The sequence below is a fragment of the Bos indicus genome, chromosome 13, assembly GCF_029378745.1.
Source record: "Bos indicus isolate NIAB-ARS_2022 breed Sahiwal x Tharparkar chromosome 13, NIAB-ARS_B.indTharparkar_mat_pri_1.0, whole genome shotgun sequence".
Taxonomy (NCBI): domain Eukaryota; kingdom Metazoa; phylum Chordata; class Mammalia; order Artiodactyla; family Bovidae; genus Bos; species Bos indicus.
Window position 1 is genome coordinate 10,773,819 of NC_091772.1, and position 24,136 is coordinate 10,797,954.

General features: G+C 44.8%; 1 protein-coding gene and 1 long non-coding RNA gene across 11 annotated transcripts in view; one reads left to right on the forward strand and one right to left on the reverse strand.

Annotated features, from left to right (window-relative positions):
- The window catches only part of LOC139186647 (uncharacterized), a 54,376-nt gene extending 40,043 nt beyond the window's left edge, over positions 1 to 14,333 (reverse strand). The window contains exons 1-2 of the long non-coding RNA XR_011570309.1: positions 13,926 to 14,333; positions 9,574 to 9,646 (exon numbers count right to left, since the gene is read on the reverse strand). This is a non-coding gene — a long non-coding RNA (uncharacterized lncRNA). The remainder of the gene's footprint in view (positions 1 to 9,573; positions 9,647 to 13,925) is intronic.
- Positions 14,334 to 14,402: 69 nt separating this feature from the next.
- LOC109567899 (putative ankyrin repeat domain-containing protein 19) overlaps positions 14,403 to 24,136 on the forward strand; it is a 55,387-nt gene continuing 45,653 nt past the window's right edge. For all 10 annotated transcript variants that reach the window (XR_011570310.1, XR_011570311.1, XM_070801966.1 and 7 more), the window contains exons 1-2: positions 14,403 to 14,483; positions 17,454 to 23,015. The gene's annotated coding sequence lies outside the window, so the exon portion shown is untranslated. The remainder of the gene's footprint in view (positions 14,484 to 17,453; positions 23,016 to 24,136) is intronic.

Sequence of the window (24,136 nt, forward strand, 5' to 3'; positions counted from 1 at the left end):
CTAGCGTGTGAAATGAGTGCAATTGTGCGGTAGTTTGAGCATTTTTTGGCATTGCCTTTCTTCGGGATTGGAATGAAAACGGACCTTTTCCAGTCCTGTGGCCACTGCTGAGTTTTCCAAATTTGCTGGCATATTGAGTGCAGCACTTTCACAGCATCATCTTTCAGGATCTGAAAGAGCTCAACTTGAATTCTATCACCTCCACTAGCTTTGTTCGTAGTGATGCTTTCTAAGGCCCACTTGACTTCAAATTCCAGGATGTCTGACTCTAGGTCAGTGATCACATCATCGTGATTATCTGGGTCGTGGGGAGCTGCGACCGGCGCAGTTAAGCACGGGCGGCTGCGACTGGCCCACTTAAGCGCAGCCAAGAGGAGCTACCCCACGTCCGAGGTCAGGGGCAGAAGCCGGGAGGACCCCATGCCCAAAGGGCGGCAGCCAAGAGGAGTTACCCCACATCCGAGGTCAGGGGCAGCGGCCGAGAGTGCCAGGCTGTGACAGCACAGGAACCGCCGAGAAGAGCTACCCAAATCCGAGGTCAGGGTCGGCAGCCAAGAGGAGCTACCCCATGTCCGAGGTCAGGGGCGGTGGCCGAGAGGAGCTACCCCACGCCCCCACGCCCGAGTCAGGGGCGGCAGCCCAGAGGAGCTACCCTATGCCCCATACCCGAGGCCAGAGGTGGCAGCCAGGAGGAGCTACCCCACACCTGAGGCCAGGGGTGGCTGCCGGGAGAAGCAACCCCACGCCCAAGGCCAGGGGTGGCAGCCAGGAGGACCAACCCCACGTCCAAGGAGTGGTGGCTGCACGTGCAGGAGGGCCTAGAGGAGCTATCCCACGCTGAAGGTCAGGAAGGGCAGCGGTGAGGAGACACCCCTCTCCAAGGTAAGGAGCAGCGGCTGCACTTTGCTGGAACACTTGTGAAGAGATACCCCATGCCCAAGGTAAGAGAAACCCAAGTAAGACAGTAGGTGTTGCAAAAGGGCATCAGAGGGCAGACACACTGAAACCATACTCACAGGAAACTAGTCAATCTAATCACACTAGGACCACAGCCTTGTCTAATTCAATGAAACTAAGCCATGCCCGTGGGGCAACCCAAGGCGGGTCATGGTGGAGAGATCTGACAGAATGTGGTCCACTGGAGAAGGGAATGGCAAACCACTTCAGTATTCTTGCCTTGAGAACTCCATGAACAGTATGAAAAGGCAAAATGATAGGATACTGGAAGAGGAACTCCCCAGGTCAGTAGGTGCCCAATATGCTACTGGAGATCAGTGGAGAGATAACTCCAGAAAGAATGAAGGGATGGAGCCAAAGCAAAAACAATATCCAGCTGTGGATGTGACTGGTGATAGAAGCAAGGTCCAGTGCTACAAAGAACAATATTGCATAGGAACCTGGAATGTCAGGTCCATGAATCAAGGCAAATTGGAAGTGGTTAAACAAGAGATGGCAAGAGTGAATTCTAGGAATTCAGCTACATTCTAGGAATCAGCAAACTACAATGGACTGGAATCGGTGAATTTAACTCACATGACCATTATATCTACTACTGCGGGCAGGAATCCCTCAGAAGAAATGGAGTAGCCATCATGGTCAACAAAAGAGTCCATAATGCAGTACTTGGATGCAATCTCAAAAACGACAGAATGATCTCTGTTCATTTCCAAGGCAAACCATTCAATATCACAGTAATACAAGTCTATGCCCCAACCAGTAATGCTGAAGAAGCTGAAGCTGAATGGTTCTATAAAGACCTATAAGACCTTTTAGAACTAACACCCAAAAAAGATGTCCTTTTCATTATAGGGGACTGGAATGCAAAAGTAGGAAGTCAAGAAACACCTGGAGTAACAGGCAAATTTGGCCTTCGAATACAGAATGAAGCAGGGCAAAGACTAATAGAGTTTTGCCAAGAAAATGCACTGGTCATAGCAAACACCCTCTTCCAACAACACAAGAGAAGACTCTACACATGGACATCACCAGATGGTCAACACCGAAATCAGATTGATTATTTCTTTGCAGCCAAAGATGGAGAAGCTCCATATAGTCAACAAAAACAAGACCAGGAGCTGACTGTGGCTCAGATCATGAACTCCTTATTACCAAATTCAGACTTAAATTGAAGAAAGTAGGGAAAATCACTAGACCATTCAGGTATGACCTAAATCAAATCCCTTATGATTATACAGTGGAAGTGAGAAATAGATTTAAGGGGACTAGATCTGATAGATAAGAGTGCCTGATGAACTATGGAATGAGGTTTGTGACACCGTACAGGAGACAGGGATCAAGACCATCCCCATGGAAAAGAAATGCAAAAAAGCAAAATGGCTGTCTGGGGAGGCCTTACAAATAGCTGTGAAAAGAAGAGAAGTGAAAAGCAAAGGAGAAAAGGAAACATAAAACCATCTGAATGCAGAGTTCCAAAGAATAGCAAGAAGAGATAAGAAAGCCTTCCTCAGCGATCAATGCAAAGAAATAGAGGCAAACAACAGAATGGGAAAGACGAGAGATCTCTTCAAGAAAATTAGAGTTACCAAGGGAACATTTCATGCAAAGATGGGCTCGATAAAGGACAGAAATGGTATGGACATAACAGAAGCAGAAGCTATTAAGAAGAGGTGGCAAGAATACACAGAAGAACTGTACAAAAAAAATCTTCACGACCCAGATAATCACAATGATTTAATTACTGACCTAGAGCTTAGACATATTATTTTTAGCTATATTTTACCTATCTCATTACATGAAAAAAATTCAAATCTCATTACATTGTTTTCTTTACTCAGCTCTTCTTCCCAGCATTGAAAACAAAATATTTAGGCCGATTTTGTCCAGGAGTTTTCACTGAGCATGTAGGGAAGGGGTGTTACTGCATCATGCCACACTAAGTGGGAAAGAAGATCTACTCTGCAAGCAGCCTATTTTTTTTTTCCCTTTGTAATCGATTTTCGTTTTTTAACCTGTTTTATATTGTAGAATAGCCTATTAGCAATGTTGTGATAGTTTCAGGTGCGCAGCTAAGGGACTCAGCCATACGCATACCTGTACCTATTCTCTGGAGCACCATTTACAACAGCCAAGACATGGAAACAACCTAAATGTCTATCAACAGAGGAATGAATAAAGATGAGAACATGTATACAATGGAATATTATTCAGCCACTGCTGCTCCTGCTGCTACGTTGCTTCAGTCGTATCCAACTCTGTGCGACCTCATAGATGGCAGCACACCAGGCTCTCCGTCCCTGGGATTCTCCAGGCAAGAACACTGGAGTGGGTTGCCATTTCCTTCTCCAATGCTCAGCCACAATAATGAGCAAATAATGCCATATGCAGCAACATGATGGACCTAGAGATTGTCATACTAAGTCAGAGAAAGACAAATACCATTATTGATATCATCCATATATAGAATCTCATCTAAAAAAATGATACAAATGAACCTATCTACAAAATAGAAACAGACCCACAGATTTCAAAAACAAATTCAGGGTTACCAAAGGGGAAATGTGGTTGGGGAGGGATAATTAGGAGCTTGGGATTAACATCAGTTCAGTTCAGTTCAGTCGCTCAGTCGTGTCCGACTCTTTGCGACCCCATGAATCGCAGCATGCCAGGCCTCCCTGTCCATCACCAACTCCCGGAGTTCAGACTCACATCCATCAAGTCGGTGATACCATCCAGCCATCTCATCCTCTGTTGTCCCCTTCTCCTCCTGCCCCCAATCCCTTCCAGCATCAGAGTCTTTTCCAATGAGTCAACTATTCACATGAGGTGGCCAATGTGGCTCAGATCATGAACTCCTTATTGCCAAATTCAGACTTAAATTGAAGAAAGTAGGGAAAACCACTAGACCATTCAGGTATGACCTATATCAAATCCCTTATGATTATACAGCAGAAGTGAGAAATATATTTAAGGGCCTAGATCTGATAGATAGAGTGCCTGATGAACTATGGACGGAGGTACGTGACATTGTACAGGAGAGAGGGATTAAGACCATCCCCATGGAAAAGAAATGCAAAAAAGCAAAATGGCTGTCTGGGGAGGCCTTACAAATAGCTGTGAAAAGAAGAGAAGTGAAAAGCAAAGGAGAAACGGAAACATAAGCATCTGAATGCAGAGTTCCAAAGAATAACAAGAAGAGATAAGAAAGCCTTCCTCAGCGATCAATGCAAAGAAATAGAGGCAAACAACAGAATGGGAAAGACTAGAGATCTCTTCAAGAAAATTAGAGATATCAAGGGAACATTTCATGCAAAGATGGGCTCGATAAAGGACAGAAATGGTATGGACTGAACAGAAGCAGAAGCTATTAAGAAGAGGTGGCAAGAATACACAGAAGAACTGTACAAAAAAGATGTTCATGACCAAGATAATCACGATGGTGTGATCACTCACCTAGAGCCAGACATCCTGGAATGTGAAGTCAAGTGGGCCTTAGAAAGCATCAGTACGAACAAAGCTAGTGGAGCTGATGGAATTCCAGTGGAGCTCTTTCAAATCCTCAAAGATGATGCTGTGAAAGTGCTGCACTCAATATGCCAGCAAATTTGGAAAACTCAGCAGTGGCCACAGGACTGGAAAAGGTCAGTTTTCTTTCCAATCCCAAAGAAAGGCAATGCCAAAGAATGCTCAAACTACTGCACAATTGCACTCATCTCACATGCTAGTAAAGTAATGCCCAAAATTCTTCATCCTGGGGCCGGTAAATTAGGTCAGTGCAGAGAACAGTCATTAACACCATGGACAGCAGCAGGAAGATCCAGGAGTGTGAGCCCGCCTTCCAGACCAACTGGCTGAAGGCCCAAGACAGCAGTGGCTCCAGGCAGTCGGTGTGGCAGCAGGGCCGCTGGGCCAGTTGGTTCTCAGACCACGATACCGGTGGAGGCAGTGGAGCCTCGGCCGCAACACGGGAGGGGGCTCTGCGCTCTGCCCCGCCGCCCAGCCATGCTCGGTTCCTGGTCTTGACCTGAAGCTGAGGGCGGCTCAAGATCTAGGCCAGGCCCTGTGGGCAGACAGATCTCTCTCTCCAAGTCAGGCCCCGACTCCAACCTGGTCCCCTGGGACTGGACACAGGCTCTTGCCCAGTCTCCTGCTCTGCCTCTGGTGCAGCCTTAAGGGATTAAGGCTCATTTCCAGGAATAAAGACCAGATTCTCAAACAGCACGGATCAGAAAAGAGCTGTTGGACACAGCACCCCTTTCCACCCACCCAACGGTTTTCTGGAGAAGTTCCAAGCAAGTCTGTTTGAAGCTAGGCTGCTCACACCTGAATGCTAGAGCGTCCTTGGCAATCACGTGGTAGCCTCAGTTCAGTTCAGGTCAGTTGCTCAGTCACGTCCAACTCTTTGAGACCCCAGGGACTGCAACATGCCAGGCCTCCCTGTCCTTCACCAACTCCCTGAGCTTGCTCAAACTCATGTTCATCAAGTCAGTGATGCCTTCCAACCATCTCATCCTCTGTTGCCCCTTCTCCTCCCACCTTCAATCTTTCCCAGCATCAGGGTCTTTTCCAATGAGTCAGTTCTTCACACCAGGTGGCCAAGGTATTGGGAGTTTCCACTTCAGCATCAGTCCTCCCAACGGATATTCAGGACTGATTTCCTTTAGGATGGACTGGTTGGATCTCCTTGCAGTCCAAGGGACTCTCAAGAGTCTTCTCCAACACCGCAGTTCAAAAGCATCAATTCCTTGGCTCTCCGTTTTCTTTATAGTCCAACTTTCACATCCATACATGACCACTGGAAAAACCATAGCTTTGACTAGAAGAACCTTTGTCGGCAAAGTAATGTCTCTGCTTTTTAATATGCTCTCTAGGTTGATCATAGATTTTCTTCCAAGGAGCAAGCATCTTTTAATTTCATGGCTGCAGTCACCATCTGCAGTGATTTTGGAGCCCAAGAAAATAAAGTCTCTCGTTTCCATTGTTTTCCCATATATTTGCCATAAAGTGATGGGACTACATGCCATGCTTTCACTAGCCCCAAATTTGTCCCTGGCACCCATCTTCTCAGGATTTAGTTAATACAAGAAGCACTTCTTAAAAGTGAATGAAATGAGTGCTTACGTGACTCAGAAGTGCCTGGGAGAATCTGGCTTGTTCACAGACACACACACTCACACAAAAGGCACAGATTTCCCCTGTGTTCTAAGTGGCAGATTTTACCTTTGAGGGGATCATCCAGAAGCATGGTTCTCAGGTAAGCGTCTGGTGAACTGGTACGTATCATTTAGTTATTCTTTACAGACATAACATTCTTCTTGTAAAAATTTCGAAGTAAATGCATAAAATAAAAGTGGCAATAGAAGAACCCAAAGTGCAGTCCTAAAACTTCCTTCTATCACGTTCCTCTTCTTAATGGAACTGTTAAAAAGTGGGAGTTGATCTTTACAAACTTTTCTTTGCATTTGCAAGCAGGTCCAGATATATGCAAGTGTATCTTTTTCATAAATATTATTGCACTATCTGTGTATGTATCAAACCCAGGTTCCAGCCCTGGGTTGGGAAAATCCTCTGGAAAAGGGAAAGGCTACCCACTCCAGTATTCTGGACTGCAGAATTCCCTGGACTGTATAGTCCATGGGATGGCAAAGAGTCAGACAGGACTGAGCGAAAAAGAAAAAAAAAGGAAAAAATCTCTGTATGCAGATTATATTTTTCACCAAATACACCAAAGGATCATACCATGTGACTGTATAGATTTATCTTATGCTTTTGAATTGCTTTATTTAGCCATAATGCTATTTAGAGATCTGTAGATTGTTATTACCTAACTAATTTGCTTAGGATCACACTCCATTGTTTTGTTTAGCCACATGACGCATTGCATTTTCCACACTGATTTAATTTCCATTGTCTCCAAAAGACAAACTTTTGCCTCACTTTTTAGTATCCCTGTTTCATGCTGGAATAAGAGATCAAATATCACGGTGCATAAGATTATGGCCTCACATCATGTTCTCATCCTACAAGTCCTCTTTCTATGGTATCAATACTTTCAAATCCTCATTCCCATAAAGTGAGCAAAGGACTCTAAAGTCAAATGCTCCTCCACTCGTCCAAGAAATGGTTCTTGATCTTCAACCGTGTGCATGTTTGTACTTTAGGGTCCTTGACGCAGAGAGGGAGAACATTTTGGTTTTCCCCTATAAAATATATGTCTCCTTAGATAGCAGACAAGCATCACCCTTTCCAATCAGATCTACAATTGTTTCCTGGGTGTGGTGTTTCAGTTTTGTACAATGAAGAGTTCTGAAGAAGGTGGTGGTGGTGATAGCTGTATGACACTATGAGTGTTTTGAATACACTCAGTGGTATGTGTGCTCTGTCACTAAGTCATGTCCAACTCTTTCTGACCCCATGGCCTGTAGCCTGCCAGGCTCCTCTGTCCATTGAATTTTCCAGGCAAGAGAACTGGGTGGGTTGCCAGTTTCTCCTCCAGGGGATCTTCCCGATCCAGGGAATGCACCTCTTGCACTGGCAGTCAGATTCTTCACCACTGAGCTACCTGGTGTGTACCTTTACCACAACTGAAAAAAAAAAGGGAAAACAAAACAAAAGCAGATGTACAGAATTACTAAGTGTCTACTGTGGAGTTTTAAAAGGAAAGAGATAAATACAGAATGTATGTACCTGCTCTAGGCCCTGAAAATAGAGGCAAGATGTATGTCCCGTGTCTTCTAGATCTGTACCATGTAGAGACGTACATGGACCATGTACATAGATGTACCATGTCTTCTAGATCTGTTCTAGACACTTCTGCCACTCCACAAACATTAGATTTATTCTCCACACTGCTTACAATGTGGTCTTGATTATAATGAAATAGCACAAATAAAATACACCCAACTTAACATCAAAGTTCTTGATGAGTAATACAAGAACTTCCTTAAAAAGTCACATTTCCACATGAACAATTATATAAGAATAGATTTCTTCTGGCCAAGAATTTTAACCAGAAACTGGTAATAGTTACTGTCCTGCCCAGAACCAAACTAGGAGGCTAGGGCACAGAATTTGGATCCTGTATTTCCCTACGGTATGAATACAGGAAAATCAGTCCCTTACTGGACCAAAGCATATTCAGTCACCTCCTAAACAGGTGTGTAACCTGCTCTCCTTTCCTCTAGTCTGGCTCACCCCTCCTGTCACCTCCATGACCACCATGCTTCCTCTCAGTACCACCATCCACTATCCACACGGGGCAGGGGGTCCTCAGAACACAAACATGCCACCACCAGCCCCACATGCTCAGAAATCTCCCCTGGTGTTGCCCTCGGCCTGCTCACTAAATTCCAGCCACACTGGCCTTTGGGAATGACCAGGTCCCTGGGCATCCCACCCTCTTTCAAGACTCAAGGCCTTTGCACATGCTGTTCCCTCCAAAGAATGCTCTCTGCCCACAGTTATTTCATCGCTAAAACCCACTTCTTCAAGCTCCAGCTGAAGAGTCTCTTCCTCGGAGAGAATTTCCAGGATTTCTCAATCTACCAATGTTTTCAGTGCATGACTCTCTCTCCCAGTGTGGTATTTTCCTTCACGGCAGGTACTCGGACCCGCGTTACCTGCATTTAACCTCTGCCTTCTGCATGACACTGTTTTGAGGGCCACGGGGGCAAACCTCTTGATTCTGCTGTTTACAATTGAAACACCAGAGCCCTTTATCAGCTCATAACTGCTGAGTGCATATCTGTTGCATGAACAAATGAAGGACTTGGGAACCTGAGTGCAGGACTTTCCATTTCCCTTACATTTACTGCAGACCTCTTGCAGATAAGTTCCTCGTTCACCAGTATCTATCCTTAAACACAGTCACTGCAAAGTGTTCCTACTGTTCTGTGTACTCCACACACCCTAACAACTCGCTACTGATTTCTATGCCCAACTAACTGATGAAAACACTACCTAACAAGGCCAGGGACGAAATCTCAAGTTGCAGACAGACTTCTTTGCAGGAGAGCTCTCAATAACTCAATTTTCCTCCAGCAGTCAGTAGTCTTCTTCACCCAATCGCAGGTCCTCTGAAGTCTGTCATTCAGCTCAAATTCTACTCTGTGCCAACTACCATGCTTGGATCTAACAGTGTGCAACTCCAGAACCCTGTAGCCTACCAAGCTGTAGTGTTCCGCAGCACGAGTTCCCAGCCAACTTCACTCGAGCTTTCGGAAGTCACTGCTGCTCCTGCTAAATTTGCAAACTGCCTGTTCTCCCTTTAAACCCACTAAGGCCTCACCTGATGAAAACAAGTAGCGGAAGCAACACACTTCACTCGTCAGGTCTGTTACTTGCTCCTGGGTCATCTCTTTTACATCCACCCTAACTCCTTTCAAGTCACACCAGTCAGACAAGAAGCATTTACTGAACAGCTACCATGTGCCAGCACTATTAGGTCCCCAGAGACATAACAACCATTAACACAAATCCTTCTGCTTCTGTATAGCTAGGGTATGATCAGGCTCACAGAGAATTAAAAAAAAAAAAAAAACCATATCTAAAAACTAATGTTAAGATGATCTGACATCAGTATCATATTTCTTAAACTGTTTTAAAAGATCAACTTACCAACTTACACATCAGGTAGGTTTTGCTCGTATAAAGCTTTCATCTCTTCCAGAACTTGCCTCAGTCCATCCTCCTGGAACATATAAAATTACACTCATTAATTCCCCCACCAAGTTTGTAGCAATACTCTATGCTTATGTACCTTATGAAAAACCACTAGTCCTTCCACACCTACTAAGATGGCTATAATGACAAGTGTTGGAGAGGATGGGGAGAAACTGGAACCCTTGTCCAATGCAGGGAGGAATGTCAAATGGTACAGCCCTACAGAAAACAGCCTTGTGGGTCCACAAAAAGTCAAATTTCGAATTCCCATATTATCCAGCAATTCCTCTTCTAGGTATACACTCAAGAGAACTGAAAACCTATGTTCATACAAAGTGTGTATATTCAATGGAATATTACCCAGTCAAAAAAAAAGTGCCGATACATACACAACACGAACTTTGAAAACACTGCTTAGTGGAATAAGCCAGACACAAAAGGACAAATATCGTATGATGCCACTTATCTGAAAAGTCTAGAATAGGAAAAGTCACAGAAACAAAGTAGATTAGAGGCTACCAGGCTGACGGGGGAGACGAGTGGCTAGTTACTGCTTAGAAGCTAGAGAGTGTATCTGGGGGTATGAAAAAGCTTTGGAAACAGGGGTGCTGGTTGCAGAACAATGGGAATATAATTAATGCCACTGAAGTGGACACAGAAGAATGGTTAGAAATGGCAACGTTTAAGTTTTGTATCGTTTACCACTATTAAAAAAAATAAAAAGGCATGAATTACTAACAAAATACACAATCAACATAGTCATGAGGGATAATCTTAAAGACACTGTGCTGAGAAGTCAGACAGAAAGGAGTACACACTGTATGCTTCTCACTGGCCCTGTACAGAAAAGTTTGCAATTGCTGGCATGCTGACTGCAGAAATACAATAAAAAAGACAAATATAATCTGTAGGGCAAAGAAAATCCTTGGCTGCCTAAGGCTGCAGATGGGAGGTGCCACAGAAGAGAACAGGGAATCCTTGGGATAGCAGAAATCTTGGTTGGGTTGCTGCTTACAAGGATTGTATACATTTGTCAAAACCCTATTAAAATGTGTATTGTGTTGTACATAAATTATACCTCAATAAAGCTAATGACAAAAAACCAATAGTCTACAGAAGTAATAACACATGGCAAAAGCATGGAAATAACTTATTATTTATTGGAAAAGGATCTTAAAAGGTTACTACCAAACAAAACAAAATAAAACAAAAACCTACACACTGCTAGGATAGAAAACAGAAAGGCCAAAGCAGTTTTTCTGCTACCTACTTTGGCAAATTTCTAAAAAAATTTCCCTTGGAAGGATAAAAATATTAGAATTATAAAATTCATAAATGCTACATAATGTCTGTCAACAAGCAACCCCTACACCTAAAACACTGTAAGTAAACTATATTTCAATTAAAATTTTTACCAAAGAAACCCCAATAATGCTATAACAATGAAACAAACAAACAAAAAAATCTCAAAACAACGAGAAGCAACCCATCTCCTCTTAGAGCCAAAATAAATGCTTTAGCACTACGGGTATAACAACAAAATTACACTATTTAATGCTGCTTGGATGTAAGAAATGATTTCTAATGAAAAATGAAAGAATGACTTCTACCTACTCTTTCATCAACTCGTTAAAAAGATATCATGGAAAAGTCTGATTTACTAGAATTCACTAAATATTCCTTTTATCACAAATATTATTTTAAGGGACAGCTGAAGCTCTTGCACGATTAGGAGATCAGCAGGTATACAAAAGACAAGTATGAAATAAACTGGTAAAGATACAACTGAGTTTTCAGATTTAAATTTTTATTTCTTTTTTTAAGACTTAAATTTGTAAAATTTACACTGGGAATTGCATCATTTTGTGCTCCCACCTCCAGCTGTAAGCCCCTGGGAACTCAAGATAATTTTCCTAAAGACTCAAACGATGATCAGTTCTGCAGATACAAAGTGCATCATTCCAATTGACCAAACACAGCACCTAACCATGAGGGATTCTGGAATGAAAAAGGCAGAGTCCCTGCCCTAAACCAACTACCATCTGCCAGGGAGGAATGATTCTCAAAAGCATGTGTGCGTCCAGGGTGTGAGGGGTCAATCAGATCAAGACCAATTCTTAGTCTAACCCAGCTCAGCTGTCCCAATGGCCAGCCCCCAAAGGCAGCCAGGACTGCAAGAAAAGGTGCACTGACGCCCTCTAAGACCCAGAAAAGCCAGTGATTTTACACTTCTAAGTTCACCCCTGATTCCCCCCCTCCACCCTGCCACTTCCCAAAGTGGGAAACCAACATTCAAGTCTGAGCGAAATAGACCGTTGGCCTCACACTCTGAAAAGCCAGCACCTGTGGGCACTGTCTGCGCCTTTGGGCTCCTTTCTTCCCACGTGGCCTAGTCTTTCCACCCTAGTGGGAACTTATTGGAAAGCCTCCACCCCTCTCAAACATCTGGCTTAAAACCCAGCATTCAAAAACTAAGATCATGGTATCCAGTCCCATTGCCTCATGGCAAATAGATGGGGAAAAAATGAAAACAGTGGCAGAATTTATTTTCTTGGGCTCCTAAATCATTGCGGATGGTGACTACAGCCAGGAAGTTTAAAGACCCTGGCTCCTTGGAAGAAAAGCTATGACAAGCCTAGAGAGCGTTTTAAAAAGCAGAGATACCACTTTGCAGACAAAAGTCCCTATAGTCAAAGCTATGGTTTTTCCAGTAGTCGTGTATGGGTATGAGAGTTTGACCATAAAGAAGGCTGAGCACCAAAGAATTGATGCTTTTGAACTGTAGTGTTAGAGAAGACTCTTGAGAGTCCCTTGGACAGCAAGGAAATCAATCCAGTCAATCCTAAAGGAAATCAACCCTGAATATTCCTTGGAAGGACCGACGTTGAAGCTGAAGCTCTAATACTTTGGCCACCTGATGTAAAGTCCTAACTCACTGGAAAAGAACATGATGCTGGGAAAGATTGAGGATATGACGAAGGAGAAGGGGGCTACACAGGGGGAGATGGTTGGATGACATCACTGACCCAATGGACATGAATTGGAATAAACTCAGGGAGACAGGGAAGGACAGGGAAGCCTGGCGTCGTGCCTCAGTACACGCGGTCATAAAGACTGGGGCATGACTTAGGGACTGAACAACAAAGGCCCCTCTGAGTACTACTTCTCCAGTGAACCTCCCACTGTGGTCTCCTAACTTTTTAGATAAGGTAACTGCCTGAAGTTGCAAGAATAACAGACTGGAACTGAAGAAAACTGTTCAAGTTGCGGCTCCGCTTCCAACAGCTACAAGTTCAGACATGTCCTTTAACTTGATCCCTAATTCCTAGTGGCTCAGCTTCCCCATCTGTTAAATGGCCCAAGTGTCAGACTAAGTGCTTTGGAATGTTCAAAACAAAACTCACCTTACCCAAAGGGTCTTCCTGCTGACCGCCAGATGTTTACCCTGCTGCCTGAGAGAAGCCTCCAGAGACGCGGTCCCTCCCCTCCCCCGCTACTCCTCTCACCTCCACCCCTGTCCTTGTACCTACAAGTCCTGTCGTCTCAGGACACGGTGTTCAGTGACCCCCGACCAGGCTGTTGACCACATCCATCTCTCCTGCTGTCTATTATACCCCACTCAGAACCAGTCTTTCTTCTATCTGATCCATTCCCCAAAGTGCTGCGTGGTGCTTTAGTCCCTAAATCGTGTCCGACTCTTGCAATCCCATGGACTGTAGACTGCCAGGCTCCTCTGTCCACGGGATTCTCCAGGCAGGAATACTGGAGTGGGTTGCCATTTCCTTCTCCAGAGGATCTCCCCAACCCAAGAATCAAACCCAAGTCTCCTGCATTGCAGGCAGATTCTTTACCGACTGAGCTATGAAGGAAGCCCCTTAATTACTGGGGAAGCCCTTTAATTAGTGAAGATAAAGACGCTCAGTCTGACTTTTTGCGAAGTCTGACTCTTTGCGAGAGTCCATGCCAGAATACTGGAGGGGGTAGCCTTTCCCTTCTCTAGGGGATCTTCCCAACCCAGGGACTGAACCCAGGTCTCCCCCACTGCAGGCAGATTCTTTACCAGATGAGCCCCTAGCGCTCTAACAGCTATCTACACACAGAGTAATCCCATCGCTCCTCTGAAATGCCTTGGGAGTGAAGAGCGAGCCTCCCGCCCCAGAGCCCCCTTGCTGCCCGCCCTTCCCCGGCGGGGAGGGGAGGGTGTTTGCATGGCCGGCTCCCCGGTGGGGCTACACTCACCAGAGCCCTCAGGGCGCGGCTCTAACGCCCGGGCTACCCCGTCCCCACCTCCCTGGTGTAACTCGCACCTGAGCTCCAGCAGCCCGTCTCCCGGTCTCTCCGCGCGCCACCGGGGCGAGAGGCCCACCGCGCAGCCCGCGCACACAGAGGCTTCGAAGACGCGGGGCGGCCGGGGTCGCTGAGGAAGTGGCGGCGTCCCCGGCGCGCGGGAAGCCGCCGAAACCGACCTGCCCACAAGCACGGAGTGGAACCACAGGCACACCCGCCATCTCGCACGCGGTTGTGCAGCTCCAGAGCAGCGGCCCCGGGAGACGCCCGCCCGCCCCCGCCCTCACGGCGCCCCGCCTCAGGCAGCCTTCCCTCGGCCGCGCGGGGCAGCTCCCGGGCCGGCTCCACGGGCTTCTCGCAGAACACGGCGCGGGCGCCAGGCGGAGAGCTTAGGCCGGGCCCTCTGCGAGGGTCGGCGGCGCGCAGGGGGCGTGTGAGCGGCCAGCACCCGCCCGTGCCTGGGGGCGGGGTTGTGTGGGCGGCGAGCCGGGCGGGCGCCTGCGCTGGGGGCGTGCGGCCGGGGAGCGTAGGCCGGCGTCGGGGGTTGTGAGAGCGGGAGCGCCGCTCGGCGCACTGGGGTGAGGGCGGCGCGTGAGCGGCGAGCCGGGCCGTTGGGGAGCGGGGAGAGGGGTGCGTGTGAGCGGGGAGCGTGAGCCGCTGAGCCCAGAGCGTGTGAGCGGGGAGCCAGTTCGTTGGGGAGCGGGGAGAGGGGTGCGTGAGAGCGGGGAGCGTGAGCCGCTGAGCCCAGAGCGTGTAAGCGGGGAGCCAGTTCGTTGGGGAGCGGGGGGAGGGGTGCGTGTGAGCGGGGAGCCGGGCCGGCGCCGCAGGGGTCGTGTGAGCTCTGTTGGTGGGAAGGGCGCGCCGGCGGCCGTTGGCCCTGTGAACCGGGCACGGGGCCCTGTCAGTGGGAAAGGCGCGCCGGCGCCCCGGGGCCCTGTGAGCCGAGGGGGCGGGCAGTCACCTTCTGGCCTGAGGGGCGGGCAGCTGGCAGTCGAACCCGGGACCCCTCCGCGTGGGGCCGGCGAAGCGCTCGGAGAAAGCTGTGAGGCGCCAGCAGTGGGCTTGGCCAGTGCCTGCGTCGCGCTGCCACCGGGCTCCTAATTGTTTTTAATTTGAGGATAATGATAATATCCTGATTTTCTACCCTACACTTTGGGTTCTGAAGTGACGTTTATCTAAAAATTGCTGCATTATTCCAGGTTAGTCTATAGCCAAATGTTTGTGTCTCTTCCTTCCGTTCTCCCCTCGATTTTTATTGGAGTACAGTTGATTTACATTATTGTGTTAGTGTCAGGTGTGCCGCAGACTGAATCAGTTACGTGTATATATCAGCTCTTTAAAAAGCATTTTTTCCTTATGGGCTCTTACAGAGTGTTGAGTTCCCTGCGCTATACGGTTGGTCCTCATTAGTTATCTGTTTCCTACACAATAGTGTGTAGTGTGTATGTGTCAGTCCCAGTCTCCCAACCAAATGTATGTTTCTTTGGTACATGTGCACGTGTAAAACTGCTAGAGAGCGTCAGAGAGCAACAGGCTGAATTGTGTTTTTGTTTGTTTGTTTTTTACCACTTTGGCCTTGAAAAGAGAGTTCTTGAAACTTGAAAGTATTACTGCGTTTGAATTGTCAAGTTGATCTGCAAGGAACATTTCAAGAGACGCAAAAGTATGGGGGATAGTGATAAATCTGTGGGCTTATGACAACAGCAGTTTGCTTTAGTGATGTTTTAACAAGGGCTTCCCTGATGGCTCAGTTGGTAAAGCATCCGCCTGCAGTGCAGGAGACCCCGGTTCGATTCCTGAGTCAGGGAAGATCTGGAGAAGGGAAAGGCTACCCACTCCAGTATTCTGGCCTGGAGAGTTCCATGGACTGTATAGGGCATGGGGTGGCAAAGAGTCAGAGACAACTGAGTGACTTTCACTTTTACGCTAATAATACAAAGCATTTTGGATGTGCGGAGTACCTTTATGGCAGCCATACTTGAAGTAACAGAAAGTAAGGGTGCCCTGTTTGAAGGTGGCACCAATGGAAGGAGATAGGAAGGGCCTGCTCTCTTCGCTGCAGGCGGCTGCTGCCTGGTGATCCAGCACCGTGCCTCAAGTCAGCATCCTGGTTCTGACACTTAGCAGCTGTGGGATCTTGGCAAAACCTGTCTTACCTGAATTACACGTGGGTGCCGGGAGCCGTCGAGAGACATTCCGCTCGTGACAAAGGTCATGTGGAAGGAGGCTCGAGATACGCAAAGGCGGGATCGAGCCTCGGGAGTCTCCCTGGATATTCTCGAGTATCTTCCCCCCAAAAAACCAGAGTCTGCCTACTTTATTGCTTTGTGCTCTCACCTCTGACTTTACTGGGGGCTGTCCCCTACCACCATCTCGCTCTCTCTGTCAAAGAGTTAACTTACAGCTCCAATTAATAAAGTTCCTGGGCAATTAGGAGTGTTTAAATCCAAACCCCTCAGATGGCTCTCTAACTCGCCTGACAAGTTTACCCTGACTCCTACAGCTATGCATACGAATGTTTACAGTCTCCCAGCCTCGAGAGGCACGGGAAGCTTAAGATATTCAAATAGCTTAGAGCCTCTCAGAGAGTTAAAAACTGTCAGAATAAGACTAGTAAAGGATTTCATTGATGAGTCAATGCTTGTTGCCAAGTTTTCACATCCCCTGAATTGTATCCTTGAATGTGTATTAATTAATAGTGGGTATGTAGAAAAAATAAGTAGTGGCCTTGGTGTTAGTAACTTTAGACCCTTAAGGTAATAAATTCTTTCCTTTGTTGTAAACCCATTACACATCTGCCCTATAGGAATGCAATTTTATCTTTGGAAGATGGCGCCAAACCTTAAAATAATTACTCTTAGAGAAAATAAGTCTTTGTTGATAAGTCCTTGTCAAGAGTCATAAAATGTTAATAGGCCTTCTGGCCAGAAGATGATGTAAATCACCTAAACCATTTGTATACGATAAATTTGCAGGAAAGAAACCCTGGTTTTTGATAAGAATCAAAGACTGCTGACTTTGCATCCCCTATTATCCTCTATGTGTAACTTAGAGGTATATAAGCCCCTGTTGAAAATAAAGCTATGGGCCTTGCTCACCAACGGTTGGTCTCCCCATGTCATTCTTCCCTTTAACTTCCAGCTGAGTCTCCATCTGGAGCTCGGAACCCACCACGCTTACTAATTACGCCTGGGCTTCTAAGACCCACTCGAGAAGGTGTCTAGGGTGAGGCACCTTCCGCTATTCGAGAGGGCGCCTGCGGCCTACATAAGTGGTGCAAACTTCTTGTCTTGAAGTTTTATTGGTCTCCCGCGAAAACCAAGCTACTCAGCCTCTTTTCTCCACTGAATTTTCCTACTGAGCTATCCTCATTCTATTATTCTTTATATCTCTAATTAGCATATAAATAGCCACCTAGGCCGTCTCTCCTTCGAATACCCTGGATCAGCTGGGGCTGGTCCCCGGCACATGGGCAGTTTGTAAAAGTAGGATATTTTCTTAGAAAGGGTTTAGGAAATCTTCATGCAACTCAGTGTTCATTTTAACAGAGTATCTCTGAGAGCCTTCCACAGAAGTATGTGGATCATTTATCTGGAGCTGCTGGTCAAAGAGGAAAAGAAGACATTAAATGGACAAGTAGAAGGTAAGAACTAGATTTGATAGAAAGGTCATTTGACAGAATGTTGAATTAAAATGGGACTGCTGACGTATTCTAATAGCCAAAGCAAATCACCTGTCGGATGCGTAGTGAGGAAAAAGTCGAGGAGGGATATAGTGTATCTTATCAGGTGTCAGCCACAGATTAAATTGAGAATGCCATTTAAGGAGCTAAATTATGAGTTCCTGGACTTCCTTGGAGGTCTGGTCCAATGGTTAAGACTGTGCAGTTAAGACTCTGATGCAGGGGGTGCAGTTTCGATCCCTGGTCAGTGTGATCCGTGGCCGAAAGAAAAAAATTACTAGTTGTGTTTCAAGATGCTCTACAACCTCAGGAAGGTTGAGAACTAAGAGGAAAGAGGGAATGAAGATGAGAGAGGCATAGAGTTCAGGGAGGAAATGAAGGAAAAGGAAGCAAGGGTCTATGGGGGAAGGTGGCAAGAAATGTTAGGTCTTTAGAAAAAGGGAGAGTATTTGACATGGGCGATGAATTTGAAGTGAGCTTGTCCGAGAGGAACAGCAGAGTTTTCCTTGTCTTATTGTTTTTCTGGCTGTGAGAAGGCATTCAGGATTGAGGTCCCTGGGCACGCAGAGCTGTGTGTTAGCCTCTGTGCAGGAACGTGGGCATAGGCGCTCAGCTGTAAATGTGTGCAAATTGATGTCATATGAGATGATGCCTCTTCATAGGATGGTGTCAGCTAGGCCAAAACAAAAGAACTGGAAGGAAGGAGAGAGCAGGGGCCACGATGGGGAGATCAAGGAACCGACAGCCTGCTACAGTGTCCACTGGAAGTTTCCAGCTTCTAATGCAGTTTCAGTTTGGAGGGAAGTGTCTCCAAAGTGAGGGTAGAGTGAAGGTATGTTGCTGCTGCTGCTAAGTCGCATCAGTCATGTCTGACTCTGGGCGACCCCATAAACGGCAGCCCACCAGGCTTCTCCATCCATGGGGTTTCCCAGGCAAGAGTACTGGAGTGGGTTGCCATTGCCTTCTCCTGAGGGTAAGTTGAGGCTAAGATTTTAGAAGAATAAATTAAGTTGAGGTCATGTAGAAGCAGACTCAGTGTAGACCAGAGTTTCTCACATTTGAATTAGTTGCCTGGGGATCTTGTGGGAAGTGTACTTGCTGAGCAGGAGGTCTGAGATTCTGTGTTTCTAACAGGCTTTCTGAGTAGCAAGGGTGTAGCCTTGCCTTTAGAGAAATCTGGAAGAGGAGCATCGGATAGTGCAGGACAGAACAGGATCGAGAAAAAGCATTATTTTGTTTTTCTTTCTGAGCATGTTTATAGCCAGAGGGAAGCAAAGAGTTGCAGTAGCAATTACAGGTGTAAGATACCATTGCTAAGCAAAGAGGGAGAAAGAAGTGGTGGAGATGATCCATAGAAGGAATGTAAAGGGGGAGGAATTTAGACCACAGATCCAGAGATTACCCTTTGGAGAGGAGAGATTCTAGTGACAGGAGGAAGGGAGGAAAGTAAGTCCTTAGGGAGGTGAGTTTGGAGTTGATGAGGACACTTGAGAGAATTCCTTCTACATGGCTCCAGTGTATTTCCACTGAAAAGAGAAAAAGTCATTGTTGCTCCAGAGAATACTGGGGGTGGGGGAGAAGGGTGGTGGTGCTAGAAGTAGGGGAAACCCCACCCCTCTAAGTAACTCTCAGGCATCAGACGTATATGTTGTACTGGTGTTTGTTATTTGAGGTAGACTAATTTGAATATGGAAGACATTGACTTTTTTTTTTTTAAGATAGCTGATTTTTTGGCACTTGTTTCACAGAAATCCTCTGAATCATTAGCATGATGTAGGAAACGAAACTAAGTTTTGAAACAAAACAGATTAATAGGGTTCTAAATGCTAGAATTGTTATTTTCAATAAATACGACACTGACTTTGAAACATGCAAGATTTTTAATATCTAATAATTCTGTGGCAATTAAATTATTCATAAAGTTCTTATGAAATACAGAATAGGGAACAGATTGAGTGAATCGATGTAAGTAACACTAGAAAAGTAAAAAGTAGAAAAAATTAGACACAGTAGTTAGCATCTCTTCATGAAGAGACGCCTACAGTGACGTGTAAGATACAATAAGCTGTGAAGCAGTAGTGAGCTTAGGGGAGCAGGTCAGAGTTGTATTCTTCCTCACATTCTAATAAATGGAGACTTTGTTTTCATATTTTTCAGGTTGGGATTCTACCAGTTTGAGCCTCAGTATTGAGACTTGTCAGAGAGCCAGGCATTTGCAAGTTGATGATCAGTGTCTATTGATTTCACAATCAATGACCAAAAATCAGTCAGCATCCACAGAATTGGGACAGATGACCTTATTAGGTAGTTAGAATAGGAAAAACGAATCCAGAATGGCGGTGGCTAAAAGACAAGGAAGGGTAGAGTCCGCAAAGATAGAACAAAGGAAGGTCTGAGGACTGGAGTGAGGACCTCAGGTAGAAAAAAACAGCACTCCTGGCTAGCCCAGTTTACATGGGGCAAGCCCAGGGGGAGGAAAAAAAACATATAAAAAGAGAAGCCAAAGGTCCAGGGGTCTCTGTCCCATGCGTGCGTGCTCTGTCTCTCTCCCTCTCTCTCTTCGTCTCTTCTCCGTGTCTTTTGGGTTGGCGTGCCCTCATGCCTTGAGGATGTATTTTCCTTTATTTTCTAAGTAAAACTGAGCTGTAACATGGAGCTGTAACACTGAGAGCTGTGACACGCTGAGGGCTTTAACGTCCTTCACTTCAAATGTTTGCTGTGACAAGACAGAACCGAGGAAATTACACACTCCCCTGACAACCTTAATAGATAAAGAAAAGGTGAATATTGGAGTGGTGTTTCTGGCAGGGACTTACACGCTCTATCAGCTGTGCAGGTCTCAGCTGCCAGAAAACAGAGAAAGCAAACAAGGTAGTGAAGAAGCCCAGAGCTTTCAGCCCTGGGCCACCTGGGCACTGACGTTTCCAAAATTAGATATTGTGGGAAAATCTACTGTGTGCTGACTCCTTTTATGCCACCTACAGCCAAACAGTATTTCTTAGAAAGGTGTTTGCATTCTTCCTCTTACCATAGTAAGACCATCATACATGACAAAGAGAGTTAGGAGAAAGTAAATTCATTTAGGCTAGTATGTAGCACACCTGAAAGTGTGTAGCAGGATTACATTTAGAATTTTGCATCTAGTTGGGAGACCTAGGTAGACATCTAGAGATTGCCTTCTCAAAATGTGGCTTCTTAGATATATTTTTACATAGCTCTGAATTCATAAGTGTTCATTATAAATTATACTCAGTATGACTGCAAGAGCACCTCTGAAGCCCAATGCTAAAATATTTCTTGTGTTTTTTATGACTTTATATATTTTAGAATTGGCTTTCTGAGTGACAATGGGAGTCATGGGAAATTTGCTACATAGTACCTCCTCAGTTGTATCCATCTAATATATCAACTTGTATTATTTGTAATGAATTAATAGTTCAGAAGGAATATTGGTTTTAAGGAGTGCTGGAGGCCTGGCGTGCTGCGATTCATGGGGTCACAAAGAGTCGGACACGACTGAGCGACTGATCTGATCTGATCTGTATCATTTAAAAGCAGTATATAGAAAAGCAATTCTTATTCTACTGCGATGCCCAGTCTATTGAGTAACCATATCTAATACGTGTTGTCCATAAATACCAATTAATTTAGTGCCTTCAATCAGTCATACAATCAGGGCTATGGTAAGAAATCATACACTTTCTTTTTTCACTCCTATCGTTTTTTTCTTTTCCTTCCTCACCTGTAGAAGTTACCTTTGCATTTACAAGATTCTCAGTTATCTCCTAGAATAGTGACTACAAGCTATAAACTCAAAGTGTTTTTTTTGTATTTTTTTACATCTCTACAAGTGACTTGTTTGCTGTTGTTTTTCAGTGAGCTTGGTAGGTCCAAGAAGCACAAATTCAAATAAAACACCTACACATATCCTTGCAACACTGGAAGATGAGACATAGGGAAACCACCAAATAAATAGAAGCAACTTCAGACAGTTCATGCATATCATTTCTTTTCTCAGTCAATACCTTTTATCGAGTAACCGGCAGAGTCTACTCCTTCAGGGTCCCAGGATTTGTACATGTATTGATTTCATAAAGATTTATTCTGTACTCAACCCAGAAAGTTTTATATCCTAAATATTTCTGGAAACACTCCCCCAGTTCAGGCCTGCATCACCTTTTTTTTTTTTTTTTTCGTTATTAATGCCTTCAGATTCTTCTCCCGCCATTTATTTGTATGCCCTTCAAATTCCATCTCCTGTAGTGTTTAGAGTCACCTGTCTAAACAGCACATGTGGCCATGAACCACTCGTCAAATCACATTAATATCTAGACATCTGAAAGTGACACGTGATGCTTTCATAATCTGACTTCTGCCTGACTCTCCACCTCTCGTCCTTTCTGTCCTTTGCTCTGGAATCCTGAACCACTGCTGATGCCCTCCTCACCTGTCCCTGTACTTTGAACAAATATTTACCCTCTCATGTGTGTGCTTCTCTCCCCATCTTGCTGCAGCCTTCCGTGCTCTCCCTCACCTGCCCTCTGTTCCCTTGAACTGTGTAAGTCTGCGCTCAGGCAGTATCTCTTGAAAAGCCATCCCTGATACCTTTTATCTACATTTTTCTTTAAACTCCAGTGTCTCATACTGAGTAGGAACCCCAAAAATAATTATTGAATAAAAGAACTAAAGACTTATGTACACCAGAATGATTTTTAAGTGCCTGTCGTCTGCAGTCTAAGGGCCAAGAGGGTAGACATGTGAAGAAATAATTTACATTCAGGTGATGAAGATACACTTGAAAAATCTATAAAGTCCTAAGGTAGCTACAAGGAAAGAGATACCTGTTTATCTGGGGAAAGACAGCTGTAATCAAGGACAACTTTACAAAGCAGGCTGAGTCTTAAAAGATGAAAAGTAATATGTTGGGAAAGAAGCATTTCAATTTAAGAAATTGAGAAAAGGAAAATCAAGGAATTTTGTAAACTGTGAATAATGTTGCAGTTGAAGCTTGGCGTGTTGTTATAAAAGGTCCTGTTATGAAATAGAGAAGATATTGTGGCTTTATATATCTGTCCTGTATTTTGAAATTTTGTTTTGTTTCTGATTGTTTTGTTCACTGATGTTTGGGTGAATTTGTGAATGAATCCTTGAGATGTTTGTGTGCCTGTAACCTGATGAATTCTGGTATTTCCCACAAGGTTTCTTGAAGTCTGAGATCATTGGAAGTATTTCTTAAAGAAGTAAATATTCAGCTGAAGATTAAGATTGATATAAGCTGTCATTTGATAGAATGTTTTAAATATTCTGTCCTTTATCTAAATATTCTAAGTAATTAAAAAAAATTACAGATCTGTCAGCAGAACTAGACTTAGAAATGACATGAGAGGAAGAAGAAAAATGTGATGGAGATGAAAATAACCATTCACAGGTGTGTAAAAATGTAAATTTGAATTTCTGGTTTAATACTGTTTTCTATTCTTTAACAACATAATACAGTTTGCTGCAGAGTTCATAACAAATAAAATTTCCTTTCAAAAGTAGCCTTTTAGAATCAACAGATGATCACTTAAGTTTTTATAGCACTTCAATGAGAAAACTTAAAATATTGTTAGAATCTATTATAATTTATAGCTTGTGTTTGGAATTGAGGCAAAAAACTCTCTTGGCTATTGTTTACTTCTTCCATTTTTATAATTTCTTTACATGATAAAGAAGGTGAGATCAAATACTGAATACTAGGATTAAAGAATTGAATTTATGAACAATAGGACAATGATAGTCCCTGACCTAGATACGTGTAAAGAGAAAGCATTGCCAGTGGTCAAGGTTTTCCATTGAAACTGCCAGTCACTGACGCCAAGACTAAAGATTCATTCTGTCTGATATCTCGGCATAGTTGACTTCAGTTCAATTCAGTTCAGTTCAGTTGCTCAGTCATGTCCAATTCTTTGTGACCCTGTGGACTGCAGCACGCCAGGCCTCCCTGTCCGTCACCAGTTCTCGGAGTTTACCCAAACTTAGGTCCATTGAGTCGGTGATGCCATCCAACCATCTCATCCTCTGGCGTCCCCTTCTCCTTCTGCCCCCAATCCTTCCCAGCATCAGGGTCTTTTCAAATGAGTCAGCTCTTCGCATCAGGTGGCCAAAGTATTGGAGTTTCAGCTTCAACATCAGTTCTTCCAATGAACACTCAGGACTGACCTCCTTTAGGATGGACTTAGGGATGAATATCCAGCGACAGAGTAGGTCATAGAATCAGCCCAACTGCCTATTAAAAGAATTGAACCTTCCAGATGGGACCTTTGGTGTTAGGGTACAAATAATAACTTTATAACTTATTTCATTTCCAGGTGGGAAATCAGTAAATATTATTAAAAATGCTTTATCCACTTTCATCGTTGGCTGTTAAGATTTAATATAACTGAATGTAGGGGTTTCCCAGGTAGCTCAGCTGGTAAAGAATCCACGAGCAATGCAGGAGACCCCGGTTCAATTCCTGGGTCAGGATGTTCCCTTGGTGAAAAGGATAGGATACCCACTCCAGTATTG